At 37.4% G+C, this 11116-nt stretch overlaps 1 long non-coding RNA gene across 2 annotated transcripts; it reads right to left on the minus strand.

The window, feature by feature from the left end:
* Positions 1–397: 397 nt before the first annotated feature.
* On the minus strand, positions 398–10769 carry LOC116639492. Of its 2 annotated transcripts, XR_004300856.1 has the most exons (4): positions 7780–10769; positions 3469–4332; positions 1508–1685; positions 398–1137 (listed from the first exon to the last, which is right to left on the minus strand). It is a non-coding gene; the product is annotated as an uncharacterized LOC116639492 (long non-coding RNA). The 2 variants fall into 2 exon arrangements; XR_004300855.1 differs by having other exon boundaries at positions 398–1685.
* Positions 10770–11116: the final 347 nt, after the last annotated feature.

An 11116-nucleotide genomic window follows, 5' to 3' on the forward strand; every position in this document is an offset into this window, starting at 1 on the left:
AAATTGTTGATGCCAAATGTTTTAGAGGATGTGGAACATTTGGAACACTCATACATAGCTGGTGGGATTCTAAAATGGTACACCCACTTTGGAAAATAGTTTGGCATCAAAAAGTTAAACATGTATATGTACACTAGGACTCAGCAACTGCACTCCTAGGTATTTATCTAAGACTGGAAACATCTATCCACAAAAGCCTTGCTCTAGAATGTTAGAGCTACTTTATTTGTAGTAGCCCCTAAGTGGGAAAAACCCAGGTATCCATCAACAGGAGAACAATGATTAAATAAACTGTGATGTATTCATTCAATGGAACAATAAAAAGAAATGAACTACTGGTACACACAAAAACATGGATAACTCTCAAAAATATTATGTTGAGTAAAAGATGCCAGAAACAAAAGTAGTATATAATTTATTATTTCATTTATAAGAAGTTTAGAATAAGCCAAAGTAATCTAAGGTAAGAGAAATCAGATGAGTGGGGTTGCTTCTGGGGAATGAGACAGAGGACTTACTGGAAAGAGGTGTGAGAGAATTTTCCAAGGTGATGGGAATATTCTGACTTGATAAGGGTGTGGATTCCATAAGTGTACTCATTTGTCAAACTGAACAAAGTACACACTTAAGATCTGTGCATTTCATTGAATATAAAGTAGAACTTATAAAAATTTTTTGAAAAGATCTTCCAGATTTCTCCAGTACTGTTTATTATATTAATTCAGGCTGTGACTATTCCACATTTATTTTGTTGTAATAACCAAAGGATTATTTAAATACAGAACTGTGTTTTATTTATGTTCATGTCCCAGTGAATGGCCCAGTATATGGCACATTTTGTTCCCTAACCAGAAGTCTGTCCAGGTACAAGCCTGTTGCTGAAACATAGCTCTGGCTCATTCTGCAGACATGAAATGCTATCTAGTCTGTTCATTCCAAGCTATTGCAACTTCAAGGTATTGAAAAACCAGTGAATCTCTTCATTCCTCTCATCATGTCATCCTTTGGCACCATTAAAAATACAAATTACTGCAGTTTTTTGTCTTCTCTATTAAGTTCAGTGTTTTCTCTCCTTCTCCATTCCAAATCATCATTCCATTATTTTCCTCTGTGCTCAATTCTTTATAGCTGTTGGAACTTTTGTTGTTGTTGTTCAAGAACAAAAGAAGGAGAGAAAAACATTAGGGAAATAAACGGAAAAAATCCCCCCAAAACAGCATGAATGTCTTCACAAAATGCCTTAGGTTTATCTTTGCATTAATTGAACCAGGGGACATTTGAGACCTTGCAGCTCTCTCAAGTGGAGGCTGTTTGTTATCACACTCTCAGTCCTATGTAGGGCACTAGGCATTCTTATTTCTTTTATTGACCTATCCAAAACATATGCTTTTTAAAAAAATTTTAACAAAGATATAAACAACAAGAACCAATTATAATTCAATGAAATATAGTTAACCATCACCCTTTCTGCTTATCGCTCATATCTGTTGATATCCTAGTGACTCACCTGCATTCACTAAGGACTTTGGGACCTGACTCCATATGTATCTCTACTTCTGATTCCATCATCATCCTCTGTCAATATCCATGTAGACGTCATTCAGTATTTTAGTTTTCGAGTTCCTTGATTTCCATTTTCATCCTACTTTAGAAGCCCACTTCCATGTCTTCATGATGGACCCATCCTTGAGATATAATTCACATAAACATAAAATTTACCCATTTAAAGTGTACAAATCACTTTTGGTATATTCACAGGATATGTAACCATCACCACAGTCAACTTTAGAACATTTTCATTATCTTAAGAAGTAGCCCCATGTTCTTTAGCTATCATACTATACATACCATTCCCCCACCCCACAGCCCCCCAAAACCACAAACCTACCTTGTCTCTATAAATTTCCCTATTCTGGACTTTCCTATGAATGGTATCATTCTCTTAGCAGAATGTTTTCAAGGTTTATACATGCTGTAACATGTATCAATGCTTCACTCTTTTTATGGCCAAATATTATCCCATCATATAGATATACCACATTTTGTTTATTCACTTACCCACTGACAGACATTTGAGTTGTTTCCCCCTTTGGCTATTATTAATACTGCTGCTCTAAATATTTATGTATAGTTTCTATAGGTGCATATTTTCATTTCTCTTGGATATCTAACTCAGAGTGCAATTGCTGGATCATATGGTATCTTTATACATTGCCTAGTTCTTAATATTCAATATCTGTCTCTGACCACAGATCAGGCTTTCTCATTTTTCTCTTCCCTATACACTTCCTCTTCAACTATCCAATATCATTTTTCCCCAAACTATGTGATCTCTTTTAACTTTATTCTCTTGCTTACATGCCCAATGGCCCATTGCTTAAATTACTCACTTGACACTATTCTCAAATCTCTTGCCTTCTTTTTTTTTTTTTTTTCTGTTATAACACAATAGAGAGCTCTAGGTTTGGGTTAATCTAAGTATTTTCTGCTCTTAAACAATGTACTAGTTTGGCATCATTAAAAATCTCTAGTCTGTAACCTTGGCTGGACTTTTGGTGCTGTTTGTCAATGTTTTAATGTCCCAAGTCAACTTGCTATTTCACTTCCCATAACAGCTATTTTTGAAGTCTCTTCTCAAAAGCCTACATGAACAACTCCTGCTCACTCCTCCAACATCTTTGATAATTTCTAGCCCTGTCCCCACACTTACTCTGCTCCACCTGAGCCCAGTCCCTGTTTCTAAACTCTCAAAGAACATTCCCATTTCAGGGTCTTTGTTATTGCTGTATCTTAGGAGTGGGAAACTCATCTCCTTGTTATTTGTATTCTTGTTCCCAAACTTCACTCAGGTCTCTTCTCAAATGTCAACTCATGGGAGAGGCCTTTTTTTTTTTTCTAACCTACCTAAATCAGTATCATCTTCCAAAAACCCTCTTGTCATTACTCTCTGTTTTATTACCGTGCTTTACTTTTCTTCTTAGCTCTTATCTCTACCCATTTTATTATTTATTTGTTTGTTTATTATCTGCCTTCTCCCACTAGGATGTAAATTTCACGAGATCAAGGCATTTGTCTACTTATGATCATTCATGTATTTTGGCACTGGGAAAAACTTAGATATAGGAAAAACTTAATAAATTTTGTGGTATAGGGGTGCCTGGGTAGGTCAGTCGGTTAAGCATGGGACTCCTGATTTCAGCTCAGGTCATGATCTCAGGGTTGTGAGATTGAGCTCCACATCTAGCTCTGTGCTCAGTGGGGATTTTCTCCCTCTCCCTCTGCCCCTCCCTCTGCTCACTCTCTTTCTCTCTCTCTAAAAATAAATACATAAATCTTCAAACTAAATAAATAAATAAACTTTGTGGAATAAACATGTTGTAGAAACCTCCCATTATGCCACTTTCCTTGCTCTTTCAAAAGATTACTATGACTCAATCTTTTATATATGCTCCTGTACTTTCTTCTTACCTGTCTCAGTAGAATAGATATCCTGCTCCTGTCAAAGAGAATCCCTCTGTCTCTGGTCTTTATCTCATCTTTTCCTTTTAATTTGGAAAACTCCATAATTTACTCCTGAGTTTTCATATCCATAGCTTAACCTCTCTTCTGCTGCTACTGCTTCTTTTCCTGGAGGCAATAAACACACTTGAGTTTGTTCTACCTAAAAACACACACAAAACCCCCCAAAAACAAAGAAACTTTCTCTAGAACATCCCCTTTTTGTGCTTTTTGCTATATCCATATCCATATCTACTTCCATTTACAACCAAGCTTTGTGAGAAAGAATTCTGCTCATATTATTTCTACTTTCTTATTGCTCATGTCACTCCTCAATCTACAGTATCCTGAATTTTTCTCCCAACTACTCTACCAAGATCGCTTTTAATGTTAAGATTTCCCATCATCTTCATAATGTCAAAATCAGTAGGTTGTGTGTTTTCCTATCCTAAGGATCCTTCTGAGGCAGTTGGCCTGTTGAGTACATCCATCTTGTTGATACACACCTTCCTCTGCTATTATGACACTTTCTTTTTCTGCTGTCTTTAGGATTATTTTTTCTTATTCTCAAACACAGGCTCAAGTTTCTCAGTTCATCTTTCAAATGTTGATGTTTCCCAGAGTTTCAGATGCATCCCTGACTCTGTCCAACCACACTAGCCTTCTTCCTGTTGCAAAAAGCACAAACTCATCTCTTGCAGCCTTTATACTTGCTGTTTTCTCTGCTTGAAACACTTCTCTTTTGTCCTTTTACTTGGCTGAATTCTTCGTGTCCTTTAAGTCTTACTTTGAGTGTGACTATTTCCTCAGGGTCTTCATAGGAAACATGTCATACTGAAAGGGAATAATTAAAGAATTTTAATAAAAATAGCATTTATGAAGGTAGGGCAGGATTAAGGGAAATGTACAGGGGATGGTAAAGCACTCTGGGACTGGCAGCAGCAGGAAGTTGAGCATCAAAGGAAAAGCTACCAGAACTGGATGGTAGATCTAGCCACAGAAGAAGGCTGCCTAGTATAAGTTCTGTCCTTCAGGAATGCAGCCAGAGCCTAACCAATGTCAAGTAAAAAGTGAGAAGGCAGAGTAAATATTCTGACTACAACTTTCTTTTACTCTTTAATTGGATGAACCTATGGGAAAAAGTGGTAAGAGTTGACATCCTTGTCTTGTTCCTGACCTTACAGGAAAGACTCTCAGTTTTTCCTCATTGAGGATGATATTAGCTGTGGGTTTTTCATATATGGCCTTTATTATATTGAAGTATATTCCCTCTAAACCTACTTAGTTGAGGGTTTTATCATGAATAGATATCGTACATTGTCAGATGCTTTTTCTGTGTCTATTGAAATGATCATATAGTTCTTATCCTTTCTCTTATTGAAAGATGCATCATGTTGATTGATTTGTGAATATTGAACTATCCTTGCACCCCAGGTATAAATCCCACTTGAGCATGGTGCATGATTTTTTTAAATGTACTGTTGGATTTGAACTGCTAATATTTTGTTGAGGATTTTTATCTATGTTCATCAGAGATATTGGCCTGTAGCTCTCTTGTTATGTGTTGTTTTTATCTGGTCTCAGTATCAGGGAAATGTTGGACTCATAGAATGAATTTGGAAGTTTTCCTTTCTTTTCTATTTTTTGGAATAGTTTGAAAAGAATAGGTATTAACTCTTCATTAAAAGTTTGGTAGAATTTGACTGTGAAGCCATTTGGTCCTGGACTTTTGTTTGTTGGGAGTTTTTTGATTACTGACTCAATTTCTTTGCTGCTAATTAGTCTGTTCAAATTTTCTATTTCTTTCTTTTTTTTTTTTTCTCTCTTTCTCTTCTGTTCAGCTTGATTACTTTCCATTAATCTGTCTTCTAGGTCATTATCTGTTCATCCTATCAAACATGTTTCTCATTTCATTTCTTGAGCCCTTTATCTGTGCTATCTTATTCCTTATGTTCGTTGTGTCAGTGGTGTCACTGATGTCCTCCACTCTTTCCAAGTCCAGTGAGTATCCATATGATCATTGCTTTAAATTCTCCATCAGGCATGTTACTTATATCTGTTTCTCTTAGTTCTCTGGTTGTGGCCTTGTCCTGTTCTTTCATTTGGGAAAATTTCCTCTGGCTTCTCATTTTGTCTAAGGCTCTGAACCTATTTCTCTGTGTTAGGAAAGTCAGCTACATCTCCTGTTTTTGAGGGTAATGGCTTTATGAAGAAAAGGTCATGTGGTGCCCTGCACTGTAGTGCCCCTGTTCTCCAGGGCCTGGTGCTTCAGGGAGTGTCTCCAGTGTGTGCTGAGTATGCTCTGCTGTTGTGTCCTCACCACTTTATTATTTAGGTCAGTTGTCTGCAGAGGCTCTCTTTGCCTGCTCTAGGCAGTGTTTGGTCCTCAGCCCGAATGTGACACTTTTTTTTTTTTTTTTTTTTTGGTGACACTTTTTAACTAGGTGTGCTCTGGTCTGCTTGTGAAATGAAGCCTATTGCTGCAGCCACCAGAACTGAGGCCTCACAAAACTCCTGAGTCTCCTGGCAGGTCTTCTGGGGGAGGGGCCTGATGTGCTTGCTGGGACTGAAGCAAGTGTGAGTGGGAAGAGTGTCTTGGAGCATGGGTGGGGCGGGGGTGCGGGAGGAGGTTTGGTGTAAGCAAGTTAGGTAGTGAGTGTCTGCACTGCACTGGTTCCTGCATGTTGCTCTGTGTTTATGCTGAGGGGCAAGGGAGGGAAATGGTGTCTGCCAGTTCCTTTGTTCCTGGAGGGGTATGAATGCTGCCTCTCTGGGACACACTCCAAGATGAGCAACTAACCTCCCCACTGTGTGCCCCAGATGCTCTTCAGATTGCTGTTTACATACTGAATGTCCCCAGGCTCTTTGCCCTGCCTTTTCTCCCAAGAGCAGCCCCAATGTCCTTTGGGCTTTCCCAGAACCAAGCACACTGACTTTAAAACTCCAGGCTTTAAGCCCCACTGGTTTTAAGAACTCATGAAATTTAGGCCCTCTCACTTTCCAAGCCAATTGCTACACAGATTCCTTTTCCCTGTGCACTGCCCTGTGTGCTAGTCTGTTTCTCACCCTTCTCCATGACAGTGACTCTCTCTCCATCACTGCAGCCATGATCCGTTTCTCACTGAAGCTCTATTAGCACACTCCTACCTTTTTCAATATGGTCTTGTCTCTACCTTTTGTTGTAGATTTTGTTCTGCCAGTCTTCAGACCTATTTCTGGGTATTGAGAATGATTTGATAGTTAATCTAGTTGTATTCATGGAACAAGACAGGCCTGGGGTTCTCCTATTCTGCCACCATCTTCCCCTCTCTCCTCTAGGTGTTACCTTTTAAGTGGATAATAGTAGTTAGAAGTAGGCCTGGCCTTACCCTCAAGTTGTAGATACTTGTGCTGTGATTATTCTATTGGGTATTGTTAGAGGTTCCATTCAGGATCTCTTCTACCATAGATACTTCTGATACCACTGTGTCTGTTGCTCATAAGATCCAAGTGGAAGGGCAGTTTTATAACATATCCACAACCTGCTGGAAAGCCTTTTGTTTTTTTTTTTAATCCAAGCCCCACCCAAAGTGGCAGTCTTATGGATCACCTAGTAAGTGGTTTGAAAAGAACATCCAAATGTGTTAAATGTGGCCTCCTATATCCAAAGAGTCCAAGCAGTGTGCTTCTTTCCTTGAGGTGGGATATGTGAGAAAGAACAACTTAAAACTTATCTCTCCCATTAGAAGGCATATCTGGATGTGCCCACAAACCACTAGAACTAGATATTTCACTAATGTATAGGCCATTGAACTCTTGCCCTTATTTCTCATATTCTGTTGGGCATATGTTTCATCAGGAATTTAGGAGTGCTTACTATTTTCTGCCCAACATGTCCAGGTAGCATAAAATTGTCAATATAATGGATGACCATGATATTCTGGGAGATTTAAGATGATGAAGGGACATCTGGATAATATATAACATTAAGCAGGCATAGTGACATAACCCTGAGATAAGATAATGAAGGCCTACTGAAATCCCTGCTACATGAAGAAATATTGTTATTATCATAGATCTTTGTGTTCAAAACACCTTGACTGCTACTCTACCCCTGAGGTTTATTATAATTTCATCCACCTTATCTGAACATTAAGTGATCACCACTTTGACTCTACCAGCTCAGGATCCCAATATTCCTATTCAAATCCAAGAGCCTAATTTCTTTGAGGCATCCCCCAATACCATTTCTGGCTTACAATTAACACAGAGTTTTTCAAAGATACTAGTGTCCATACTTACAATTTCTTAATGTGTTGATGAGAGGAATATCCTGAGTCCATATCCTAGGGTATGTGTTTAAGATGGCTCAACAGTTGACACATAATAGGTTAATTTTCATCTTTCTGAGTCTTTTAGACTCCTTTTATCCAAAATATGCAAGGGAAATTCCAGCATTGCCAACATTTCTCTATCACTTGCTGCAGGACACCATTGAGTTCTGGCTTCAGTTAATCAATCTAGTAGAAGAAAGTACATGGCATTTCAACATGCATGAGTCAACATATTAAATTCTGAATCCTGAGAATGTGCTCTCATGTTAGTAAATTAGCTTGATGTCATCTTATGACTTGACCACATTGTTATGACTTGACCATCTTGTTCTAAACTACTTAGAATCTAGTCCCATACATGCTCTCCAGAATTCTGTTTACATCAATTGGGAAAATTCTGCCACTCCTTTAGGCCTTGAATTTTTCCAAGTGTGCAATGCTGACCCTGGAGGCAATGAGAGGTAGTGAGTGTGCATCCTAAAAAGAATCAACATACTCCTGTAGGCCACTCCCAGTTCTGGCCAATTAAAATTTCCCATGTGTGATCTTCCATGAGCTTTTCCCTTTCACCATCTAGATGTTGACACATAGGGTGGCGTTGGAACTATGCATTGAATAATAGTACTTCCATCAGCCTGTGTCTCTAAAAGACTGCATTGGAAAGAACCCCACACCACAATAATCGACCTTCCATCAGCAACCACTTTATATGAGATCTACTTGTTATAACAGTTTGCTTACCTTAAGTTATACAGGACTTTTTTTGCCTTCTTTTTTTCTTTTTACTTGAGGTGTGGTTTGTAAATTATTTTGGAAATGGGAAATTACATGATCCTTGGAATTAAGCCTGTTCTCTGTGATGGTACTCCTACATAAATTTGTAGATATGGCAACTCTAGTGATAATTAGATATTATTAGTCTGCATGCCACTCTTAGAATGTTATTTCTTCTTATCCATTAGTATCATAGATAAAAGCTACAATTTCCAACTCCAGAGAATTGTAAACATATACATGATACCTTTAAGCTAAGAAAAATACCAAGTTGATGAGCAAAATGATCTGAGTGGCTATCAGAAGAGATCTTGATGCATGGGAAATGTTTTCTTTGTTTTTGTTTGTGTAAAAAATATACGTTTAATGAAATGTCATCAACATATATCATACAAAAATGGTAATGTATCATAATTATTTTTTTCTCCCTCTTATTTTAGAACCAGACTACAAGTAAGACACACACACACACACACACACACACACACACACACAACTACAGTGTTCCCAAATAATCTGCACAAGGTCTTTTTTTCAGGTAGTTAAATAACCTTGAAATTTTTGACCTTGCAAATCTTTCACCAAACCTTTATTTACCATATATAATTTGTTATTCAGGGAGTGAGTAGAACCTCAAGTTTCTTTTCTAGAAGAAATGATAAATCTACTTTGATATCACACTCATAAACAAGGACCTAAATTTATAGATGACCTCATTATGGCATAGGCCAGTTTCTTTTTTAAAGAATTCAGTATTTTACTTCCATACAGATGCCTTTTGGTCAGATTACTTCAGAGCTTTCCTCTAAAAATAAATTCTTAGTTTTTAAAAAGTAGAACAGGAACTTAAGTAATTTATCAAAAGCCCCTTTGACATTCTGCTTATTTTCTTTGAAGTGTTCACTCTAAAAGGCAGAGTGGTATAATAGAAAATATGCTCATCTGAATGTCAGAAGCTGTGGGTTTATATCCTGGTTCTGCTACGTAGTATGTTTGGACTCCTGAGTGAACTACTACCACATTAAGCCTTATTTTTTTTTCTCAATCACAAAATGAAAACCCTTGTAGGTTGCTGATGAAGAGCTAATAGGAATAAAATGCCTGGTATATAGTTCCTTCTTGTTTCTTTATTTCCTTTGTCACTACCCTGATTCTTCTTGATTGAATTAACATGATTTCTCAATGACTTGCATATCGAATCAACTTGGCAGAATCATCATGTGCACCAGAGACAGTACACACAGAACATTTGTCCTTTGGACCTGGTTCATGTATTATCTAAAGAGCAAGCATAATTTGTTGATGAATTTAAATGTGTGGAATCTAAATATTAAAATATATTCAAATTCACCATTTTATATCAAAGGCAGTCTGATTTTGAAATTGTCTTCTAGCATTGAATCAGAGACACTAAGCCACACTTACCTCTTTGGGATCAATGGGTACAGGCATCACCTGTCTAGGCTAAGGGTGTCCTTGGGTCTCTATAGCCACAAACCAATAAAACTTCAAAACATCCAGTACAACACAAATTCAATAGAGGAGAAATTTTCTGAATAGTTTACTTGAACCAAAACATTTATCTTCCATTATCCTTTTCTTTATTCCAAGTACTTAAAACTTTCGTTCTTTATATTTAAAGAAGACCTGGGTGTATACAGAAGCCAAGCCTGGATAGAGAAGGCTGGTATAGTGTAGCCTTCCGTGCACCTCCACTTTCTTATTTTCCCTTCAGTCCTCAATCCCCTGTAAACTGATTTTAGTACTCTCTTATTGAAACTGTTCTTGAAAAGTAGCACAGAGTCTTCAAATTAATAAATACTAGGAAGTACTTTTTGGTCCATACGGTACCCACCAGCTGCATTTCAAACCATATATGATACTTGACATTTTCCATCATAATTTTCATAATTTTCTCTCTCTGGTTTTTATTATCACATTAACTGATATCTCTTGATATGTTTCATAGTCTCTCACACCTATACTCAGCTTCTTTTCGTTACTTTTCCTCCAGGATTTCATCTTTATCCCACTATTCTAAATATATGTGCTTTCTTGAGATGACTCTAGCATGAGCTGGGGCCTACAGGACTACCCTATTTATGTATGCAGGCCTAGCTCTCTACTGAAGCTTAATAAATGCCTGTAAATGTCTTAATCTTGCATCTCAACTTAGGATGTATGTTAGGGGCCTGTATTAGACACCTGTTGGGGTTTCTGCCCAATTTAGAACATGTTCTTTCTTTTTAAAATCATTTTATTTTATTTTTCATCATGATAAGTGTACTCTTTAAGTACATAAGTGTACCCCATCCCCTACATCCCTCATCTCTCCTCTGGTAACCATCAGTTTGTTCTCTATAGTTAAGAGCCTATTTCTTGGTTTGTCTTTCTCTCTCTCTCTTTCATTTCCTTTCCTTATTTGGTTTGTTTTTGAATTTCACATATAAGTGAGATCATATGGTATTTGTCTTTCTCTGACTAACTTATTTCACTTAACATTATATTCTTTAGCTCTATCCATGTTGTTG

This window comes from Phoca vitulina, unplaced genomic scaffold, assembly GCF_004348235.1.
Source record: "Phoca vitulina isolate PV1807 unplaced genomic scaffold, GSC_HSeal_1.0 scaffold18, whole genome shotgun sequence".
NCBI classification, from domain to species: Eukaryota; Metazoa; Chordata; class Mammalia; order Carnivora; family Phocidae; genus Phoca; species Phoca vitulina.